Source organism: Misgurnus anguillicaudatus, chromosome 17, assembly GCF_027580225.2.
Source record: "Misgurnus anguillicaudatus chromosome 17, ASM2758022v2, whole genome shotgun sequence".
Lineage (NCBI taxonomy): Eukaryota > Metazoa > Chordata > Actinopteri > Cypriniformes > Cobitidae > Misgurnus > Misgurnus anguillicaudatus.
Window position 1 is genome coordinate 20,353,140 of NC_073353.2, and position 24,681 is coordinate 20,377,820.

Consider the following 24,681-nt stretch of genomic DNA (forward strand, 5'->3'; position numbering starts at 1 on the left):
GGGATCATTTATTAAAAGATTGAAGAGTTTGGTTCCAAAATGCGATAAACGCCTTTTTTTTTTAAATGAGTTACTGCCAAAATCAGTGTTATATCAGGTCAGTACTTAAAAGTAAATTCTTAATTTTACACAAAATCCAATCTTCGCCGCAGGGCTCCAGACTGCCACCAAATGGTGGCATTTCGCCACCAAAATTTTGAGAGTGTGCCACTGAATTTTACATCCAGTCGCATATGTGCAACCAGTAAATTTGACCTTTTTTGTGATGTGACACTGAATTTGAAACAGCACATTGTACTTTCTGCATCTATCATTAAAGTATTTATTAGTAATACAGAGGAAATTAGTAGATATTTGAATATTTGGTTAGCATGTTGATTTACGGTGTGTGCCCCTAAATTTTCTGGTTGCGCCCCTAAAATTTTCAGTTGGGGGCCACTGTGCTCCTAGTGAAAAAAATTTGTCTGGAGCCCTGCGCCCTGTTATTCTGTCATCTTTTCTCCCTTTTTCCCAAAAATGCAATAAACACCAGTCCTCCTTCTCTGCAAAATGCAATAAATCCGCTCAACAAATCACAGCGCACCATTCCACACATTGTAAACAAACAATGGCGGCGCGTTGAGTACACGGAATCCTAGTTTTCCTCATCTACTATGTACTTCGTGATCAACAAACAAATATAATAGCAAAATAATACTTTAATGGCATTGATAAACCTGTGGTTGTTTTCTGTGACGGGGAAGATTGTAAGTCATCAACATCCAATAACTTAAGCGGGAGGCACTCGGGAGATGGGTGCTTGTTCTCCCAACAGCATCTGTCAAGTTTATGTGATTCTAACACATTAACCCCAGGGGATCTTACGAAAAACTTTCCATTATTTTACGTGAAGCAAACGAAAAATCTGGCAGGACCAAAACATTTTACAGCTGATCGCTTTAAAAAATGTTAAGCGATGGCGTCAAGTAAAACCGCAGCAATCCCAGCAAACACAGAATGTTCCCCTAACGTTAGTTTTTGGGTATATTTTGGGAACCAAATAATTACGTTCTGGGAACGTTCTTTTTAGGTTTTATTTTTGCAACCATAAAATAACGTTCCCATAACATTGCAGGGTGGTTATTTTTGAATAACCTAAAAATAACTTATACAGAACGTTATTTTTTGGGTATTTCTTTGGAACCATAAAATAACGTTCCCATAACGTTGCAGGGTGGTTAATTTTAAATAACTTATAAAGAACGTTATTTTTTGGTTATTTTTTGGAACCATAAAATAATGTTCCCATAACGCTGCAAGGTGGTTATTTTTAAAATGACCTAAAAAATAACTTATACCTAACGTTCTCTAATGTTTATTTTTTTGGTTATGTTTTTTTTAGGAAATTAAGTGAAAGCATAATTAAACCCATATTATTCCTTAAGTGTGCACGTCTGTTATGCACGTGCTCCTCTGCACCAGCTTACCTCGCACTCTTCACGAGTACCCGCTTTCCCTTGTGCTCAGCAAAAACCGCAAATTCGCATAATTTAAAAAATAACGGTCGTTAACGGTTTTCTTTCCTCAGAAACATACATTATATTAGCGTATCTTTTTTCTCTTTCTTGATTAAGTAGCTTAAATTTGTGAGGGAAAAAAATTATATATGAGTGATTTCCGATTGATTTGAGGAGAATATGAGGAGAAAATGATGTTAAAAACTTTTTATTGTCGAATAAACAAATAGCCGCCTAACTGTGGTAAGATCTTTTTACCTAAAGTGAATGAAATGTTTATTTATTTGTCATTTTCGTTTTTACTTCAGAGTCATTATTTTAGCGACTTAGGCTAGTAATGGAGATGAATGAGTGGCTGTATTTAAGAGTTTTCCCAGATTTCAGTTTTTCTCAGTCGCTTTGGTACATTTCTCAGATCAGAATTGAAATTCTCAAAACTGCCTGTTCAATTCTCAAATCATTGTGTCACTTGTGCACATCAAAAAAGCAGTTTCTCATTTCTTTGAACAAGTTGCAAATGCTTTGGTACATCCATGCAAATGATTATGTACAATTCTCTGCTTTTTCCTACATTATCAGTTGCTTATGTCATGTTGATCAAAATGTATTATAATTGGTCTCTGTTGAATAGTCTCACCCCCCACAATATTTAGGCATTAGTTCATAGTATAAGTCTTTACATGCAAAATGGTTGAACATGTTTTCAAAATACAGGATATGGTCAAACATATTTCTATACATTTCCATTAGACATTTTTTATAAATCTGTCCCGAATTGGTAAATTGCTCCCAGGTGAATCTTGACTTTCTCTAACAGACAGAAACGTCCCCAGCAAGCAAAAACCGAGACGTTGAAATGACTGCTAACTATTGACCCAATAGTCTGGCAATGAGTAACCCACTACTACCCTAAATAACCTTGAATTTGGTTACATGCCATTTTTGCCAAAATAACTTGAAGATGTATGATATTCCAACATGTAAGCAAAGTGTGTTCAAGGTGTTTGCTTTCATTTCTTTTACATGTTCTAAAAGTATATGCATCATCATTTCTTGGGCTATGGTTAGACATCTATCATGTTCACATTTCTACTTTTGTTTTTTTTCTCTTTATGCTATGCAGTGCTTGCAGTGCTGTCTTTATCTTTCTTTATGGCAATGACATGGTCTTTCAACGAATTACAGTACAAACAGTAAAAGCATAAATGTAAATTTTGTCAAGTCTCTTGCAATCAAACTCACACATAACTTATACTACAGTAAGTGTAACTTACAATTTACAATACTTGTCTTCAAAACTTTAGCCATAGTTTACATCAGAACATCACTTCAGAGTAAACTGTTATATTGACAACATGACTAAACAATTTGACTGTCTTATCCACAATGACTTGTCATTCTGATGGCACTGACATGTTCATTGACACAGATATTTAATTTTGAGAGATGAACTAAGTATTTTGAGTAAAAGAGTGGCTTTTGCAGGTTATCCATGATGTTTTGCTATTTGTACAAATTGTTTTGAGAAATGCACTTACTGTTTTGCAAATTGTGAGTATGATTCGAGAAATGTACCAAAGCGACTGTGAAAAACTGTAATGCAGGTAGAGGTGTGAGATGTGGTTTCCCTGCAACACATACAGGATTCCCAGAGTAACACTACTGCACTTAAACATTCATTACATTAAGAAATATCTATACGGCTGACTGTCTGCGTGATCATCGAGAAAGTGCATCGAGGTAAGGAAATATCAAGTCAATAAGTCAATGTTTAAAACGCGTAAGATTATTTTATTCACACATAAAATGTTGTATGACAAAACGCACTAGCCTATGCCAATTAATTGTCTTTCTTTTAGTTGTGAACGTATCCGTTATAATGGTTGATTCGCTATTCCACGGGATGTTCCCGCCGAAATTGGTCTACGGTTACATTAATATGATTGATTATGAATATAATGAATTAATATGATATCTGGTGTTATCAACTAAACAACTTGGTTGTTTATTGCTTCAGAAAAGCACCTAAATGTAAGGGCTTTTTGGACAACTGTTCGGTAGAAAAGCGTTGATATCGTAGTTCAGTCAGTTTATACCCGAGAGGTCTTACAGGCGCCGCACAGACACCTCTGTCAGTCATTTGTAAAGGAGCAGCACGGCAGCTGGATTAGTGCGGTCAGTTAATTAATACTGCTTGCTTAATTTCATAACGTTAGATGAGATGTTGGTGTTTTATTGCTCGCGAATTTGCAATAACTGCATTTATCAGGCAATCACACGTTACGTCACACGCTTATGTTTGTACCTGCGGCCCCTCGCGCTGTATCCACGATTTAAAGCGGAATAAAACTCTTAACTCCTTAGTTTGTAAGAAAAAGTCAAGCAGTGTAAGTTGTTGGCATGTGCTATTTGAATTGAAATGAAGTGTAATGGTGTTATTTTGCTTACTTCTCTTGATGAAATATCAGCAAGTTAAATGGAACTTGAAAATATTCCCAGATAGCAAAACCACACTGGGGTGGATCTGGCCCACACCTACCATGCGATCCACCCCGGATCCATCTCACGGACATGGTCCAGTGTCCAAATGCACAACGGGCCAAAAGTGATCAGGATTTGTTTCATGGCTCTGCACCAGAGATGGGTCAGCCTTGGCCCACTCTCGTACCAAAACAGTAAAACAACACTGGGGTGGAGCTGGCCCACACATACCGTTCCATCCGCATCAGATCCGTTTAACTAACACGGTCCAGCGTCCAAACGCACATCGGCCAAGAAGTGGTCAGGATCAGTTTCACGGATCTGAACTGGAAATGGAACAGAGCTGGCCCAGTCCCGCATAGAGATGAGGCACAGATCCGCGTACCAGATCGATGCCAGCTATGCCTTATTTTTGGGATTTATGGCCTATGTGATGTTTAGTCTATCATGTGTTTAGGCTACCTTATGTTTAATTACCCTACAGTCAGAAGCAATAATCATAGGCCTCCATCCACATAAAGTACACATTTAATTTTCAGAATGTATAAGCTAACAACCATAACACTTGTCGCTTGGTGTAGGTCTTTAGGCATTAAACACATTAAAGAACACATTATTTGTGGACATGAGCAAAAAAGAAGCATGTTCTGATTTAGGACTTTTATTTTTTTTAACTATAATAACAATTTCAAAATACTTTATTATATAAAGGGATAGTTCACCCAAAAATGAATATTTAGTCATTTACTCCCTCTCATGTTTCAAGCCTGTATACCTTTCTATGTTCTGCGGAACACAAAGATATTTGAAAGAATGTTTTTAAAAAAGCAGATCTCACAACCCATTACTACAATGGTAAAAAAAATTATTATGACAGTTAATGGGTTGTGAGAAATGCTTGGTTACAAACATTATTCAATCTTTGTGTTCAGCAGAAAACAAAAATGTATACAGGCCTGAAACACGTGGGTAAGAAAATTATAACAATTTTCATTTTTGTGTGAACTATCTCTAACACATTACATCTGTTTGGCTTATTTTTTGTATTCACAACCCCTAGCTCTCTTCCTGGAGCGTGCTTGAGGTGGTCTGCCATAGCTGCATCTATTTCCGAGTCCGTGGCTTTTGGGCTCCACCTCCTCACAGCATCTGAGGGAAGAGAAGAATATGTTTCTTTTTAAAATAAATACAATTAAACATTTGAGGTAAATGACATGCACTTACTTTCAAAATCTTTATGGTCTACAGCTAAAATTATATATATGTAATTTTTCAGAAATCTTGGTTTTTGGTTGTTCAACTGCAGTTGGTTTGTTTTGATTTAAACCTTCATAACTTAAAAAATACAGCTAGGTAGCACCATATAACAAGATAATAACATGATAACAGAATAATAAACATGTTTTGACAAAAATGTTATTGTATAAAAGATGTTATGCTTTAAATAAGTGTTAGATCAGTTGTGGGACCAACAGCATTTGTCCCCTTGCTCTTCAATACCACTGTGGTGCCCTTGAGAAAGACCCTAAACTAGGTGTGTAACTGTCAAAAAATGAACAGGACATTTCTGATAAAGACAGGTGAGCTGTGATGTCCCCTAAATACATAAATCATAGCAATAAAAATTACATCAATATACAAGAACAAGAGTTTTTTTTTTTAGATCAACATATTCCCCAAATTACCTTGAATAACATAATACGAAGGTGTGCCTTTAAAAGACTTCTTTTCCAGATGTCCACCACCACTCATATTGAACTTTGCCATAAGACAATTAGACATCATTCTGTGAAAGGAATGTAAGATTACTTCACCTTAGACAAATAACCTTAATGGTCAATAAATCACAATAAACAGTAATGTGCAACATAGCAATTGCATGCAATGTACATACACTATGTTTAACACTTCACAACTACTCATCTACCATGTAACATGTGCTATAAACAATATCCTCATCCATAGGTTTTGGTGACAAGTAATGGCTTACACCAGGGGTGTCAAACTCAGTTCCTGGAGGGCCGGTGTCCTACACAGTTTAGCTCCAACCAACTCCAACACACCTGTTTGGAAGTTTCTAGTAATCCTGAAGACCTTGATTAAACGCATCAGGTGTTTTTGATTAGGGCTGGATCTAAACTCTGCAGGGACACCGGCCCTCCAGGAATTGAGTTTGACACCACTGGCTTACACTGAAATTATGATTTGATTTCTTGTTTTCGGTATGGCTGACTGTTTGAGCCACTACGAACTTTAATAGTTCTGAACAAGTGATGTGTGACAGATTAAATCCTGAATTTAAGTAATATAAATTGCTGGGTTAATTATGGTTGTAATCAATATATATTCCTGCAATATTATGCAGGATTACACAATTTAAGGGAAACACATACCTGTTCATAACATTGTTCATGCAGTCTCTGATAGAATATCCACCAGCTCAGACAGTTGCTGGACCTAAATGTGAAAACAATTTAAATAATGTTATAGAAAGATAGATGGAAATATATATACATATTCTTTATATCACAACTTACACAGATCAACTTGTTATCAACATCTTTGATGTATTCATAATGCATTCATAATGCAAAATACACGTCAAATAGCATTTCTTACTTCTTGCATTTGAAGCTAAGGCCATAGGTGAAGAATCAGGTAGTCTCCATCCTGTTATTTTTTCGTCGTGTTACCTCACCTGTACAAATATAGTTAATTATATGGTAATGTAAAATATTAACAGTAAATCACTTTACAGTGTAATACTGCATTAGTTATGAAATCAGATGGCTGTACTTTAGGTCTTTGTGGTCGAGCAATGACAGACATTATAAGCTCTGTATTTGTAACTATTAACTCAGATTCAGAGAAATGTACATGTTTATACTCTAAGCTGTGTTGTCACTAATGTGGTTTCTAGTGATGCATGATAAATCGCATGCGATATCATGCGCATCTCGTCAGTGAAGCCGATTCCTTGATTAGTAGTAAATTGCCACCACCTGCTTTCAGATGGAGCAGCATTTACTACACAAAGCTGAGGTTAACTGACAAGCTGGGCCATATCGCATGCATCGCAGGAGATGCGTCCTCGATAATTAATGCGAAATTGCCCCAATTGTCAGTGAACTAAGGCTTTGTGTAGTAAATGCCGCTCCATCTGAAAGCAGGTGATGGCGATCATGGAACCAGCTTCACTGACGAGATGTGCAATGACAATCACATGCGATATATTGCAACCCAATATCACGCAAATACGTATGGACCAACGTGAAAATGTCACGTTTTGCCGGTTTTGAACGTGAGCATGTCACATTTTCTGTTTGTGTCACTTTCACGTTTTGGTTACTCAACTTTTTTGTCCTAATTTCTTACCATTGTTGCTTTGGTTTAGGGTTAGATTTACATAAAATGACATCCTTACCTAAACAAACTCTAACCCCAACGTCAGGCGACAATTGGTTAAAGTTTAGAAAATATAAAAGAATAAGTCTTGTATCTTTTTTTTATAATCCAATACTTAAAGTGACAAATACTTAAAGTGACATATAACACAAGCACCAAATCTAACCCTAAACCGAAGCGAAAATGGTTTGAAAATAGGACAAAAAAGTTGAGTAACCAAAACGTGAAAGTGACACAAACAGAAAACGTGACATGCTCACGTTCAAAATCAGCAAAACGTGACATTTTCACGTTGGTCCATATACGTGAAATAGTCACGTATTTGCGTGATATAGGGTTGTATATTGTGCACCCCTAGTAGAATCTGCTTAAAATAGGATGCGACTGTAAAGTTCTCACATACAATGGGATGCTCTCTGGGATTGGAGTGCCTTCTGGTACTGGGGCGTCAATCCAGAATTTGGGATTGTAGACAATACTATATAGACATTAAAAACAAAAGGAGTGAAAAATGAAAAGTTATTTAAGGTAAGAAAGGACACATTAATGAATGAATAACACCATAACTGTACAATTACAAAAAATCCTCTTTAGGTGTATGACAATACACAAGAAAACAATACTCTGCCTGTTTCGGTTGTCTGGAAGATGGCTGTTCATTATGTCACCCTGCAAAACAAATTACACCTTGCATGTAATTTCATTAAGTACAATGAACATACACATGCACAATGTATTTAAAAAAAAACATAGTAGTGTAAAATATTAAAATAAATCACTTTTTATATCAAAGTTTTGGGATATTATGTTGACATTCAGGCAAAACCCTGATGGAATAAATGTTTACCTATAAATGAGAATGACATTATAAAGTCAAAAGTGTATGCACTTTGGAGCCAAGCAACGTGTTTGTATAGTGTGGGAATGCACCAAAAAAATAACAAAAAGCATCAGTGGCACGTATGTCTCATAGTGTCACAGCTTATTCTAGGGTATAGATCAATCACACCATCTTGATACCGATGTTTACTGTCATGAAGTGTGCCATCACCTGTGTAAACAAAATACACCAAAACAATTTATATACATTTTTGAGTTTCATATCGAAATATATAAAAGTCCTTTTTGAAAGCATGATTCTTTTTCAAAGTAAAGCAAAGCAGTCAAAAACTTACAACTTTATGTAGGGTAGACAAAGAACATTAGAACATTATGAAATATATAGACTGACTGTTTAAGCCATATCTACAGTTCGCCATACCTTTTTTTATTGTTTGTGGAATGTGCAACATCTTCATTTGGTTTGTGTTGACCACCTTCAACTGTAAATAAAATGAAATTGTAATTACTGATATTAACCCCACAAATACCAACTCCTATGTGTTTAAGTGTATAAAACTGAGGCATTTACCTGGCTTTTAACAGCTTGTTTATTTTTATTTGGATAAGGTTCTGCTCTTCCTTTGTACAAAACAAAAGCAAAGGAAGTTAATCAAACACTTATGCTGAGCTTTTAATAGAGAACAGTATTTAACATTTTACATGTGCAATGTGTAGGCAATCAAATCATTCCATCATGCCAAATAACTTTTCTCTTTCAGATGTTTTAATTTCTGAAAGAAATTCTCAAAGGCTACATAAATAAGCTAAAGTAATAACTTTGACTGTACCATTAAACATACTTTATACTATGGTATAACATGTGTAAGTTCAAAGTACCTTTTAGCCTATTAGCTAATTTTAGCCATACTCAGTGTGGACAATTCTGGCAATGTTTATTTTGGTTCATTTGTGTCAAACAAGTAAAACTTAAGCACGTTAATCAAATAATACAAAATGTACTTACCCAACAGTAGATTTTATATAATATATAGACAAAACTCCTTAGTAAATTCCCCCTCTCCTCGTGGTTGCATGCCGAGGATTTTTTATGTCATGATGGACTATAAATGCACCTGTAAAAGACATGCATCCAATTCACATCAGGGTATATATTGAAGTACACGTAGCTAAAAGTCAAAGTAACAATTATACATGTAACCCCATAGAACTATAGACATGTACAAATGTATCTGAATGCATTTTTATGACATGTTTTTTTTAATACATATTTTCACCGATTTATGCCGTCATACCGCGACTATTTTTGGCCAGGGACACGACGTTGCCGTTGGACCAATGTTTGCTGGGTAACTAGAAAAATGTATAAATTTCTATTTTTCTTTTTTCATTTTATAAATGTAAACGATAAATGAAAATTCGATTTGTTTTTTCATTTTTGGTTTTTAATTTTAAAACGAATATGGAATGGACGGAAGATACCCTGATTCACAACGCGTGTCAGACGAACATTTGGAAACCCAAACAAAACAGCACACGCAGTAAAAGACAGAATATAATGCATGCACATTGCACCGTGAAAGCTTTAGCCAGAAACCTTTATGCTGATATTACTCAAACAGAAGCTGCATCCTCCGCAGGTCGCATATTCAGGATGCATACAGTACGTCATCAAGCCTGCTTTATTTCAGTTAATTGAGCATTACATTCGCAAGTCATAAGCATATTACAACAATTAACTAAATATAAATACAGCTACGATTAACTAAATATAATAGTGTAAAACTTTATAATTGTTAATATTCTGTAACAAGACAGTCTTTATGACGTATGCAGTTTACAAATGCGACCTCCTATGCAGCCTTTTGTTTAAGAAACCTCCAAGAGAAAGGTTCATTTATCAAATGTTATTTTAAAGTATTAAAAACATCGTTGTTTTAGAATTTTTCGAACGAAATGGTTGGTAATTACTTCACGATAGCTGATAGCGGGATGGGGCAAACTGTTCTAGGATTTCATTCTTATGGGGGCTTAGCCCTCAGTGATTATGTGAAGAGAGCATTGTGATGCCTTTTTGCAAATTGGGACCAGTATTATTATATTAATAAATTCATGTAGGCAACATATACATTACTCTTCTTTATAGTTCCAAGCCCTTATTATTATTAACCTAATAAAAATAAATAAAAATTCTCTTGAACAGATATAAAAGGTATAAAAGTTATTTATTACTATTATTTATTATTGTGTATCTTGAATTCAAGTTCATGTATACTATATGTATATTCAAAGTTTAATGAATACTAACAATTTATATGAGAATTTATATTTATACGAGTCAGACTGTACTTTTCGGTATACATTATAAATCAGTTTTACTTTCCAGATGTATCATGCATGCTTCTAGCATGCATAAACAGATTCATAAACTTACTAACAACAACCTGCACTGATTCTAAATATGACTGAAATAAATCATACGTGACCCCTTTAGTTTCTGATCGGAAAATAAAAGCTGTTATGTTTTAAAACAACATAAGGGTAAGTAAATAATGGAATTATGTTAATTTTAGGGGCTAAAAATAATAACATTTATCATGACTATGAAACTGCAACAATCACTTTATCATCTCTTAACGTTACCTGTCTCTGACCTCTCCACCTGTTTGCTCTCCTTTCCAGCATTTAAAAAAACGTTATATATCCATCTATAAAAGCAAACAAGTCACTGAATGTTGTTTATAGTCTTATTTGTGGGTTTAATTTCGTGGGTTAAACTCATATGACATATTTCTCAATTGCACATTCGATAACTTAGCATCATATTATTCACAGCTGGTATTACTGTTAACTATAAAAAGGTAAAAATATAGACCTTGTAGTATTGCAAAATGTGTCATGACAACGGCAAACTTTAAACGGCACGGCTTCAGTATGCAGAGCAGTTTTGAATTATAAACGGGGGATAACTATTATTATCTCCTTTAAGACGGCAAATATTCTTATATATTTTGTAGACATGACTGCACTCATACAGGTTAGCAAACAAATTAAAACATTAGCGAAAATACCTTCTGAGCTTCCACGCTGGATATTTTATGAAACAATTGCTCCCTCTGTGTGACCTGAAGCACAGGCGCTCGAGCTCTCCTCCACTGACGGTTACGACGCATCCGCAGAACAGCAAAGCTAATCAAATGCCTCATAAACTCGTAATTTTTTTCTAAATGTCCTGCATTTTGCGTTTTTTTTTTTTATAATTATCTTCGAATAAATTGTTTTTACAAATGAATAAAACTTCAGAAAAATATATTTGATAGTTTGGTAGAAATATTAAGACTAATTTTAGGGGGGCTAAGATGACGGCAGGGTGGCTGGAGCCCCACTTAAAAGGGTCTAGAACCGCCCCTGGGGCAAACTAAAACTTAAAGCAGAAACTTGCAGTCCCATAACACTATATTCACCATAATCACCCATTGCCAACAAAATATAGTATTAAAAAATCAATATACGTACCCATGTTGCCATCCATTATGTGCGCCAGTGCCGTTTTTTCCCACGATGTTCGCAACTTTTTTTCTTCCCAGGATGGCAATACAGCTTGGACCATTGCACTTGGATAGTGGACAGTTGCTAATGTATTCTTTTTAGTTATGTGGTAAATCTTCCATTTTAAGACAAGCCTATTACTTTGTTAGTGAATTAATCATTTTTGTGTAGGCTACGTGCAAGTGTTCCATTGTAAGATTTAACAAATCAGGATTTAATAACGAAATATGGCAATGGGCACCCCCACAAAAGTTTCATTTGCTCTATTCCAACGGTTTCTGGCTATAATCCGTGGTACGCATGAGGGCCAGATCAGCATAACGTCTCTCAAACGGACGGACCTCACTTCGCGCGTTCGGCTCTGTTCAGTAAACCAGAGTTGAACACACAAGTTTGGAGGTGGTTTGGGTCAATATTACAGATGTGGGCCACATCAGTGAACTGTCTTTCTGGAAGCTTTGGTTCTGATGTGGTAACCCACTAAACACAGGACGTCGAATAGACGTGCAGATCGTGTCTATATTGGGTCCGTCGGTCCATGACCAATTCTGGACATCTATTCAACGTCCAAACTAGGTCCACTATTTGGACGTCCAACCATGACCCTACTTGGACGTCATATTTATGGGCAACATTTGACGTTTAAACTGGGTAAGTTTTTGGACGTCATTTGGACGTCATATTTACGGGCAACATTTGACGTTTAAACTGGGTAAGTTTTTGGACGTCATTTGGACGTCATATTTACGGGCAACATTTGACGTTTAAACTGGGTAATTTTTTGGACGTCATTTGGACGTCATATTTACGGGCAACATTTGACGTTTGAACTGGGTAATTCTTTGGAGGTCATTTGGACGTCTATGACAGGCCTATGTCTGTATTACATGATTTTTTTATTAACAAATATCAGCATTATTGTACCAACATGATTAATACTTACGAATAGTCTATATTATTTTATACAGTACTGTGTTTTCTGCTTTCTTTATTTATATACAAATTCATCTAAATTTACAATTAAAAATCTGTAATTAAATGCGTAGTTCGTTATATTACAATATATGGTCATACTAACAATTTAACATGAAAATATTCTCACCTGTTCTCATAATGTTGCGTTCGTGTTATGAATGCAATAAGTGTGCCTTATATACGAAATTAACATATGGCCTTGTGGCTGAGTGGTTAGCGAGATTGGCTTGTAATCCAGAGATCGGTGGTTCGAAACCCGCGGCCGGCAGGAAATGGCTGAAGCGTTCGGTGTTGCAATGGATGGGTGAAGTGCAGAGACAATCATTTCTTTTCGCTTTTTTCATGTCTTTTTTCCTTACACGGAGGTCCTACGGATGTAAACATTTAGACGTGCAGAAGACGTCGCAAAAAAGACGTCGCCTGGCGTTACAAAACAACCCCTTTTATGTACCGAATTCGGACGTCCAAAAATTCCATGAAAAATACGTCATTCTGACGTCACTTTGCGCAGTGGGAAGTGGATCTGGCCCAAATCTGCTGACTGTAGAAAAACAGCACTGAAAAGTCTAACTGGCACATCTACTGAGCCAATAGCTTAAATTCCAGCCTTAGTGTAGAAATGAAGTGGCCATGGGCACATAGTGCACCCTCATGTTTCTAAATTTGTGCCATTACAAAATACTTTTATTCTACAGCAGCCAGCTAGTTGACTTCTCTGTTCAATTACCACCTGCTCCTTCTGCCCATATCCGTATCACAGGTTTGGGCCAAATTAGTGTTTTGTATTTTAAACGCATCTCCTGACTTCCGGTTGAGTTGCGGAAAACGGACCTGGGACAAATCTGTAAATCGATGAAAAAACAGCTTTGCTAGCAGAGCTGAAATCTTATCAGGTGCAGATCTGGCCCACAGTCAGATACCGTATGTCCGCTACAGACGGATGTAAACGCTTTCATGCGGATCCGGCCCAAAAGAAATTGCTATCTGGGTTAGTTATATAATGTGCTCTTGTTTTCAGTGTATTTTTATAACTCTTTTGTAATGTCTTTGTTATCAGAGCCCTTCAAATTAAAAATAGTGATGGTGATCTTGTCAATGCTGAGATTTCAATGCATCAACAGCCATTAGATCTGTCTGGATCAGGTAATGTTGTGACATGTTAACCCTGATATTTCACAGTATATACTTAAATGCATTATGCAAGTTTATGCATTACATTCTGATAAAGGTCATCATTTATAGAATTCTCTTTTACAATTGCACTAACTTTACTTTTTTATATGTTGTCAGGATTGAACAAGAAACAGACAGCAAGGGTTGTCAGGTCAGAAACGTGATGACACACAAACATAAGAAACTTCACAGGTGAGCTTTTTAAATACACCTGCTACTTGTTTCTCAGTACTGTTTTATCATTGTCATTAGTAAAATATAAGAAAATAATTCAGGATGCAATGGTCACTGTTCAGCACAGCACTTAATTTCTTCTGTCACTATACCCTGGATGGGCAACTTCGTTCCTGGAGGGCCGGTGTAGCAGCCGATCCCGTTCCCCTCGGAATGTTTGTTCCCCCTTCCAGTCGATAAAGCGTTTCTGCCGACAGCGCAGGCGCAGGTACCTAAGAATATCTGCGTCTTTTTTATTTATTTAATTTTTTTAGTATGGTATAGCATATTTACCGAGTTTGTACAACCTAATACAGCTTACAACAATTAAAACTATAAAATAAATATTCAGAAAAAACAGCTGGGTGTACAGTTTAGCTCCAACTTGCCTCAGCACACCTGCCTAAAAGTTTCTAGTGTGCTTAGTATGACCTTAATTGGCTGCTTCAGGTGTGTTTAATTATTGTTGGAGCTGAACTCTGCAGGACACCGGCCCTCCAGGACCGAAATTGCCCATTCCTGCTCTATAGTATATACATGTTTCAGACCCTTCGTTTTCAATAGACAGAGCCAGAAGTTAATTCATAGTTCAGAGTGGATGTTGATGCAAGTTTTAAAGAGGCTTCATATTGACAGACAAAATGGATCTTTGTGGTTGTGTACATAACAGCAGTTCTTTCTTTCTTATCTTTATTAGGGCTGTGACAGTATTTTACCACCGCGATGGTAATGCACCAATTCATGCATACATATATTTTGAAATATAAAAATGTAAACAAAGATCAGATATGATGTTTCTCAACAAACGTGTGTGTTCATAGGCGGCAATGTCTTTTTCTGCCGGTGGGTGCTCATCACAACCTCAAGCTTTACTTAGCAACGCCAGGTGCTCTGGAGCGCTCAAAAGCTTTGAAGAGGTGGAAAGCGGCGCGGTCACGTTTTTGTGTGATTTTAGACGCAATTTGTGGAGTTAAAGGTAATGTTTTTCCTTTGTTTTTGAATGTGTTCATGTTTTGTTTGTAAAAAAACTGTTTTTCACACAATTTACTGTATAGCGCTGTTTTTACTATCCTCAAAACGTCTCAGGTTACATATGTAACCCTAGTTCCCTGAGAAGGGAACGAGACGCTGCGTCGCCATAGCAACGCTTTGGGGAACGCCTCGGCGTGACTAATCTGAAGCACCTGTTAAACATAAACAATGATGAGATAATTGTATACTGACCGTGATGCCGTGCGGACCAGGGGTATATGAAGGCATCCTACACAAACACACTCGCTACCCAGTGCCGAAGCAAGTGCCTGCAGGGATGCAGGGAGTATGGCATGGAGACGCAGCGTCTCGTTCCCTTCTCAGGGAACTAGGGTTACATACGTAACCTGAGACGTTCCCTTTCGAGGAACTCGAGCTGCGTCGCCATAGCAACGCTTTGGGGAACGAGATGCCCACGCTTCCATACTACCAAATGCCTGCAGCGTGTATAACTGAACACAGTCAAGGCAAAAGAACCTGGGACCCTAAAGAGGAGTCTAGGTCTAAATCATAAAATCTGACGAAGGTGAGCGGCGAAGACCAACCGGCCGCATCACATACGTCCTGGAGTGAAGCGCCTGACCCTAAGGCCTTAGAGGCAGCCATACCCCGGGTAGACTGGGCCCTCACAGCGATGTTCATAAGCCAGTGAGATAGCATTTACTATCCATCTGCTCAGAGTCTTCTTGGTCACCGGTAAACCTTTTCTGGGTGAACCAAAGCACACAAATAACTGCTCGGACTCCTCCACTGAGCAGTCATATGAACATATGTATCCAGTGCTCGCACAGGACACACCAAATTCAGCTTTTCCTGGTCCGCACTCCTGAATGGGGGAGGACAAAGGGCCTTCAGAACAATGGGCCTCGGCACATTGTTCAGCACCTTAGGAACAAAACCTGGCTTTGGGTGTAGAAAAGCCTTAGCCATCCCTGGTGCAAACTCAGACCTGCAGGGGATACTGACAGGGCCTGAAGGTCCCCCACTCGCTTTAAAGAAGTAATAGCCAGAAGGAAGCCTTAAAGGCCAGAAACCTATCTGGCGAAGTCTCAAGAGGCTCGAACGGAGCCAACGAGAGCCCTCCCAGCACGACCGCTAGGTCCCAAGTGGGCACCCTGGAGCGACTAACAGGTCGCAACCTACGAGTCCCACGAAGAAAGCGAGCCACTAATGGGTGTCTACCCACTGACGAGCCTTCCACAGGAGTATGGTAGGCAGAAACTGCTGCCACATAAACCTTAAGGGTGGAAGGAGTTAATCCACCAGAGAAACGCTCCTGCAGAAACCTCAGCACTACGTTGACAGGCAGTTATAACTGGGTCTGTCAGATGAGCTGAACACCAAGAGGTGAACATTTCCCACTTAAGGGAATAAAGTTGCCCCGTGGAGGGATAAACACAACCACGGGGGAAAGCATACAGACGTAGCCTCGGCCATGCCTGTACCATGGAAAACCACAGTGGGCAAAGTGTGGTGTCCTGGGATGCAAACAGATCTACCTCTGCGCATCCAAATCTTTTCCAGATGTGGTTCACCACATCTAGATGAAGTCTCCACTCCCACCGGAGATGTATGTTGTCTCGAAGGGGCATCTGCCACATTCAGGTGGCCTGGTATGTAGACTGCCCTCAGAGAGTCCAGAAGTGTATGGTAGGCAGAAACTGCTGCCACCTATATCTTAAAGGTGGAGTAAAGATATGGTCTCCACAACCTCAGTTGGTAGCATGACATTCTTCCAAAGGAGTATGGTAGGCAGAGACTGCTGCCACCTAAACCTTAGTGTGGAAGGAGTCAACCCAGCAGAGATATGCTCCTGCAGAAACCTCAGTACTACGTCAAGGGGCAGTTGACTGGGTCTGTCAGGTGAGCTGAACACCGAAAGGTGAATATTCTCTACTGAAGGGCATAAGCTTCCTTGTTAAGGGAGCTCTGAAGTTATCATCTGGTTCCCACAACCTCATTCGGGAGCATGAGGTCCTTCCAAAGGAGCATGGTAAGCAGAGACTGCTGCCACCTAGACCTTAAGGGTGGAAGGAGTTAAGCCGGCAGAGAATTGCTGCTGCAGAAACCTCAGTACTACATAAACAAGGCAGTTGACTGGGTTTGTAAGGGGAGTTAAACACCAATAGGTGAAATATTCTCCACTTAAGGGCATAAAGCTCTCTCGAGGGGTTGTCCAGACGAGGTATGACATCCTTCCAAAGGAGTATGGTAGGCAGAAACTGCTGCCACCTAAGCCTTAAGAGTGGAAGGAATTAAGCCAGCAGAGAATTGCTCCTGCAGAAACCTCAGCACCACATAAACAGGGCAGTTAACTGGGTCTGTCAGGTGAGCTGAACACCATGAGGTGAAGTTTCTCCATGTAGTGCCTAAGCTCCTGAGGGAGCTCTGGAGTAATCATATGGTCTCCACAACCTCAGTTGGGAGCATGACATCCTTCCAAAGGAGTATGGTGGGCAGAGACTGCTGCCACCTAAACCTTAAGAGTGGAAGGAGTTAAGCCAGCAGAGAATTGCTCCTACAGAAATCTCAGCACCACATAAACAGGGCGGTTAACTGGGTTTGTCAGGAGTAAAGTATGGTCTCCACAACCTCAGTTGAGAGACCTGAGCCTATGAGCCTGGCCCCCTCAGAGGCCAAACCAACAGGCCATATCTCTGGCAAGCTTCCTCCAGAACTTCTGTGGCAGAGTGATTGGGGAAAAAAGAAAGCCACATTGGGCAGTGTGTGCGGTCCTGAGACGCAAACAGAGCCACCTCTGCGCGTCCAGATCCTCTCCAAATGTGATTCACCACATCTGGCTGGAGTCTCAACTCCCCAGCAATGGGTGTTGCCATACAGGGCATTCGCCATATTCAAGTGGCCTGGGATCTAAACTGTCGTCAACGAGCACAGTTTGTCCAGAGACCACAATGTCATTATCCCAAAATCAATAATGTAGTGATTTTGGCCCTCTCAGCTTTCCATACTGTACTCCAACCTGTGGGGAGTGCGTCGGGTCAGCGTCACACGCCAGTAGCGCGCACCCAAAAACAGGCCTTCGGATGGAAACCAAGGTCTTCTCCACACCACCAGAGCACACAGGCAACAATGCGTGACTTTGAATGCAGACCTCCTTAGAAATTTATTTAAGAAACCACCAATGTGATGCCTGTCTAGACAAACACATGATGGCTCCTCAGGTCTAGAAGGAAATGGGACTCCAACCCATACCATCATCATTTCCAAGGCAATTTCAGTGCCATAGCCGATGATGAGTTTCAGCGATTTTTGACCCTTTTGGCTTTCCATAATCGCAACAACCTGTAAGGGATGTGTCTGTTCTCAGCGTAACACGCCAGCAGCGCACACCCAAAACAGTCCTAGGATAGAAACCAAGGTTTCCTCCACACCACCAGAGCACGCAGACAACGATGCGTGACTTTGATTGCAGACCGCCTTAGAGATTTATTTAAGAAACCACCGATGTGATGTCTGTCTAGACAAACACATGATGGCTCCTCCGGTCTAGAAGGAAATGGGAGTCCAACCCATACCATCATCATTTCCAAGGCAATTTCAGTGCCATAGCCGATGATGAGTTTCAGCGATTTTTGACCCTTTGGGCTTTCCATAATCGCAACAACCTGTGAGGGATGCGTCTGTTGTCAGCGTCACACATCGACAACGCGCACCCAACACAGGACCTTGGGACAGAAGCCATGGCTTTCTTCCTGTTACCAAAGCACGCAAACAACGGTGCGTGACTTTGATCATGCGAGACGGGTTTCCCCTCAGGAAAAACCCTCCCGTGTTGAATGGAGGCATAAGCTCTAATGTAAGGAATCAGTCCTCGGATCTGATTGCATCACAATCGGTTTCAGTAACAGCATAGCACTGAGCCGCATCACTGAACGATTCCCCTCCTTTTGGAACAATAAAGTAAAGGCTGTAAGCTGTCATTTCTCATGTGGAGGTTCTACAGCCTCCTGCACAAGAATGTAGCCATGCTCCACTACTGGAGCCAGCTGTATGCAGATGAAGGTTAATGGCGGCTGCCTGTCGTACTACGCACCAAAAGGGAAGCAGGCACCATGAATGAGGTGTGAGCTGCTTTGCTTTAATGAGAAAGTGAGTGCCACGAACGAAGACGTCACCCGCCTCAGCAGATGAGGGTCTCGAATCGTAACACACAAAATCATTATCTGACTTATGGCGCACAGCGGCCGATCAGGAGAATAAATGCTGTGCACAGCTGTACAAGCAACACACAGCATAGACACAAATTCACTGTTTGACTCATCGAACAATGACAAACAGCTCATGCAGGCTGTGACAGGCAGATACACATACATAGTCTACACATACAGGTGTAAAAAACGTATGTATATATAATACCTCCGTACTGTAAAAAGAGGAGGCTTCACGTGGAAACTGCACGTTTAGCCATAAACAGTAGGCGGATTATGAAGAGGATCCATCGGAGACAGACAGCTGAAAATATATGGCTCTCACGCAGGGCGCCTTCCCGATCCGGCGAGAGAGAGAGACTTCACGTGCAGGCGGAGATACCGCCGCCTGCACGAAATCATATGGCGACTCCCAGGAGCGCAACCGCCGCTGAAAAGCGGGATCGCAACCGCGAGCCCAAGCTTCCTAGAGAGTGAGAGACAGATGTCACGGGTGTAGGCGGGGATACCGCCGCCTGCACGCACGAGTGCAGTCACCGCTCTGCCTCGACAGAAGCGGGACCGGTTCCGCGAGCCTGAGATATCCTTCTCCAAACGCGAAGCTGGAGCGCAACACGTGCACGGGAATGATCACAGTGCACACAGCCAATATCCTCAAAAGCCAACTGTGCGTGCTGCGCTCGAAGACCCATATACATGTGTATCCTTGTCTGTGATATCGCGCTGACAGGGAGATACACATACTTGAACTTCTTGAACATACTTCAGATTTATGCAAACATACACGTAGTCACTTGCTGAGGCACTAAAAGCGAGTGTGTTTGTGTAGGATGCCTTCTTATACCCCTGGTCCGCACGGCATCACGGTCAGTATACAATTATCTCATCATTGTTTATGTTTTACACGTGCTTCAGATTAGTCACGCCAAGGCGTTCCCCAAAGCGTTGCTATGGCGACGCAGCTCGAGTTCCTCGAAAGGGAACGGGCTGATGTCTTCCTTGTTCTAAGAAGTCCCTCCTTCAGAAATATGTAAAGAGTTCTGATTGTGTAGTTTGTTTAGTGTGTTGTGATTCGACAGCAGCTTAGCTTAGCCAGAGCTAGGGCTGCACAATTAATTGCACGTGATTGTCATGCGCATCTCGTCAGTAAAGCCGGTTTCTTGATAAGCAATAAATCACCATTAGCTGCTTTCAGATGGAGCGGCATTTACTACACAGAGCCGTAGTTCATTGACAAAAGGGGAAATATCGCATTCATAATCAGCAATGATTTCCCCTTTTATCAGTAAACTACGGCTCTGTGTAGTAAATGGCGCTCCATCTCAAAGCAGCTGATGCTGATTTATTACTTATCAAGGAACCGGCTTTACTGACGTGATGTGCGTGACAATCGTGTGTGATTAATCGTGCAGCCAGAGCCATTTGAGCTTAGCTGGCGACTGACGTGTTCCTGTGGGCGGAGGTTAGTCAATGCTCGTCATTCAACCAGGAAGTAGAGGGCTGTAGTACAAACTCGCTGTTCGCTGTAGGGTTTGAAAGGGGAACATATTGCTTGGCAGTGAACTTAGAGCATAAATAATACCTTAGTTCAAACAGCAACATTAAACACGAACTAAAATTGCAATCAGGAAAAACATTACCTTTAAAGGGATAGTTCGGACAAAATTGATATTTAACCCATGATTTACTCACCCCGAAGCCATCCGAGATGCGTATGTCCATCATTTTTCAGACTATGACATTTTCAGTTATTTTAGAAAATGTTTTAGATCTTTCAGTTAATCAAATGTGAAGTTATGAGGTCCACGACCTTCAAGTCTAAAAAGTGTGCATCCATCCTTCACAAAATAAATCCAAACGGCTCCACGATGATAAACAAAGTCCTTCTGAGGGTAATCCGTGCAGTTTCGTTGTAGAAATATCCTCAATTAAAACTTTATAAACCAAAATAACTTGCATCCGGTAATGCCGCCATCTTAGTCACGTCTGCATTCAAGATCAGAGCTTTACGCAGCGTACGGAGGTTACACTGCTGCTGCTCTGTGCCCCCGCCCTCCGAATTTGTCATGCGTCACTAAGAAAAGTGCGTACACTACGGTAATACTCTCTCCTGAATACAGAGGAGTCTAAGATTGTGGCGCTACCGGAAGGTAGTTATTTTGGTTTATAAAGTTTAAATATGGATATTTCTACAACAGCACCGCGCGGATTACCATCAGAAGGCCTTTATTTATCATCCTGGAGCTGTTTGGACCGTAAGCGCTGTGATTGGTCCACCAGAACCCCTCCCGTCAGGTAAAAAAACTGCGTCATAGGTATTTCCGTTTGAGACGGTGAAAACAAAGACGAGCCAAGTTGAGGAGTGATTTAACTCAAACTGAAACATAAGTCGCTGTTTATTTACTTCCATCATTGCTGGTCTTCTCAAATTATACACAACAAGTTGCTATTTCTTCTTCGTTTGTGGGTTTACTTGCTTAGCTTCTTCTTCTGTGACGACTTCTGCTGCTACTGTGGTTACACGCGTGATTACTGCCAACCAGCGGTTTCGCGTGTGTTTGCACGTCGACGCGGACGGCGACGCACAAGTATAAATGAAAACCGACGCGGAACCTACGCCGTCGCTGCTACGCCGTAGGACCCACGCACGACCATAAATCGCCCTTAACTCTGAATCTGCTGGCTGTTTGCGTTCACCCAAACTTGAAGATATCTCGCTGGGGGAGATTGTACTTTATATTTTTTCATAGTTTGTCACGTGCACGCAACCGCAGGCCGCACTTCACCACCACAGGCTGCACTTTACCACCACGGTGGTTATGAGAACTGTCACAGCCCTAATCTTTATGTATTATGGGTCTTATCATCACTTTTGAAATGATGGTTATGCCCATGAGTTATAAAATTAAAGTTACCACCAACCATTGTAATCCACCACCAAGCTACCATGTTGTAATGGAACCTTACAATATATTTTGTACTTGTTTTGGATTGTATTCAGATCAAATTCTAGTTATCCTAATAATTAAGATGCAGTGTTTTGTATTTCACAATTTTTCTTTTTAAAAGGGGCTTTGACTTGTTTTTTATTTTATTATTTGTTTTATGTTGTAGGCAGATCACCGTGCAACTTGGTGAAGTCATGTGTCTTTCTAGATGGCCAAATCTGTACCCCTCAAAACATAAGGAAATAATATTGTCCCATGACAAAAAAAGGAAACATTCTTAATTTTTTTAATAGTTGTACTTGGGCCACAGTTTTTTGTATGTTTTTGTACTAATGAAATAATATGTTTTTTTTTTCAGAACGTTATCAAAGGCCATGATAGCCAAGATGAAGATGCTGTTTCATAAGGTTTTGCTTTGCCAGATTATCTGTGGTAAGTTTGTAAAATGCATATTAAAAATAGGACAAGAACATCTCCTAATCAAAATTTTTTGATCATGTTGGGGTGTCTGCCAACGTGATGCCTTGCTGGTCTGGTTTCAGTTTGAAGTCTCTAACAGACAGTCCAGAAGGTCTGGAGTCCATCTTAGCTTTCATTGGTAAGTGACTGCACAAGAGGCTGTTTGACCCACACGTAAGGTAAACAGTCAATGTTTGCATTGCTTAGCATCTCAATTTGGGGGGGGGGGTGAACATATAAAGTCAATATCACCCAAGTATTCAGACCCTTTACTCAGTACTTAGTTAACGCACCTTTTGAAGCAGCAGTTACAGCCTCAGGTCTTTCTGGGTAGGACGCAGCAAACTTTGCAACGCCTGGATTTGTTTGGAACCAAACCGTTCAGAAGCACCATTCACTTCCATAGTATTCTTTTATCCTGCTATGGAAGTCAATGGTGCTTCTGGTCAGTTTGGTTACAGACATTCCTCAAAATATCTTTGTGTTCATCAGAACCCTTTAAAGGACATGTTTGGTATTTTACACTTAAAGTCCTGTTTTCAGATTGTTTATGATGAAATAGAACAGTTTTGACTGAAATTTCAACATATGCAGCTGCCCCGAGAATTTTCGGGTGTTTGTTGTTTCACCTCCCACCTCTACAATGTGTATAACGGTGCACAGAAACAATCCTTCCTAAAATGCATTAAACTTTCGTTTACAAAGACGTGAAACTCACCGAGTGGTCAGGGGTGTTCACTGATATGCACACACAAAAATCGCCGCGAAAGATGCTTTCCAACAGGTGTTTTAGCATTCGTTGTAAACTTGTGGACCTATTTTTCCAAACGCCTCACACCCGTACATTCTTCCAGTTGGTGGCGATAATCCACCTTTGCCAATTGCAAGAATAGAAACAAAGTTCCCGGCGCGGAGTAATACCTCACAGCACATCTAATACAAGTCAATGGAGTTGGACAAAAACTACGTTAAAACCTGTTGGAATTTTGCAGCGATTTTTGTGTGAGCATATCAGTGAACACCCCTGACCACTCGGTGAGTTTCATGTCTTTGTAAACAAAAGTTTAATGCATTTTAGGAAGGATTGTTCCTGTGCACCTATATACACATTATAGAGGTGGGAGGTGATGCAAGAAACACCCGAAAATTCACGGGCCAGCACCACACGTCCAAACCCAGTCAAAACCGTTCCACCCCATCACAAACAATCTGAAAACAGGGCCTCAAGTGCAAAATAACACCAAACCCGTCCCTCAAGGTGTAGAAACATTAAGACCAATAGGAGACACCTGAGCTAAATTTCAGATATTGTTGCAAAGGGTCTAATGATATTTGCAAACGTTTCAAAAAATCAATTTATGAGGAAAAATGTAAACAATTGCAGTATCATGCAACAACACAACAAAATTGAAAAGTGAAGGGGGTCTTAATACTTTCTGAATGCACCGTAGATGATCTTAATTAAAGCTCATTGTCACATTTGTAAACACAACAGCTTTCTTCCTTCATCAGACAGCTATGCTATGTTTCTAGTCAGACCATTAAAGAACACATATCTTGCCTTACTATGCAATAACTTTTTTTATACATGGGCTAAAAAAACAGCATTTTTGACAATGACATAACAACATGTGGTTTGTTTTTCCTCTTTAGATGCTGTCATCATATTGTTAGTGCATGAGCCAGAATGGATGGGTGGTGGTGGCCATAAGAAGACTGTCAACTAAACCAACAACAAAATTCATATTTGCAGTAATAAATAAAATGACTTTTAAACATGTTTTTGTTTTCTTATTTTATGAGTTTATTCTATATTTGGGATATCAAAATAGCATTAAAATGACATCAACATCATAACATCCTGATGTCAAATAGATGTAGAATTGACATCAAAATGACATCAGCAGAGGTCAAAATCTTGACGTCAAAATGACTTTCATT

At 39.8% G+C, this 24,681-nt stretch overlaps 3 long non-coding RNA genes across 9 annotated transcripts; 1 reads left to right on the forward strand and 2 right to left on the reverse strand.

The window, feature by feature from the left end:
* The first annotated feature begins 3,169 nt into the window (after nucleotides 1–3,169).
* LOC141350261 (uncharacterized) lies at nucleotides 3,170–24,520 on the forward strand. Of its 2 annotated transcripts, XR_012358323.1 has the most exons (6): nucleotides 3,170–3,236; nucleotides 13,804–13,889; nucleotides 14,037–14,111; nucleotides 14,954–15,108; nucleotides 22,448–22,879; nucleotides 24,394–24,520. It is a non-coding gene; the product is annotated as an uncharacterized lncRNA (long non-coding RNA). The 2 variants fall into 2 exon arrangements; XR_012358324.1 differs by lacking the exon at nucleotides 14,954–15,108.
* On the reverse strand, nucleotides 4,623–8,550 carry LOC141350260 (uncharacterized). Of its 5 annotated transcripts, XR_012358318.1 has the most exons (7): nucleotides 8,230–8,248; nucleotides 8,011–8,051; nucleotides 7,786–7,860; nucleotides 6,597–6,675; nucleotides 6,371–6,434; nucleotides 5,663–5,763; nucleotides 4,623–5,126 (listed from the first exon to the last, which is right to left on the reverse strand). It is a non-coding gene; the product is annotated as an uncharacterized lncRNA (long non-coding RNA). The 5 variants fall into 5 exon arrangements; XR_012358320.1 differs by having other exon boundaries at nucleotides 7,782–7,860; nucleotides 8,011–8,550; XR_012358317.1 differs by having other exon boundaries at nucleotides 8,011–8,546.
* LOC129422499 (uncharacterized) lies at nucleotides 8,644–11,727 on the reverse strand. Of its 2 annotated transcripts, XR_012358322.1 has the most exons (4): nucleotides 11,294–11,723; nucleotides 9,229–9,337; nucleotides 8,794–8,843; nucleotides 8,644–8,704 (listed from the first exon to the last, which is right to left on the reverse strand). It is a non-coding gene; the product is annotated as an uncharacterized lncRNA (long non-coding RNA). The 2 variants fall into 2 exon arrangements; XR_012358321.1 differs by having other exon boundaries at nucleotides 9,229–11,727.
* Nucleotides 24,521–24,681: the final 161 nt, after the last annotated feature.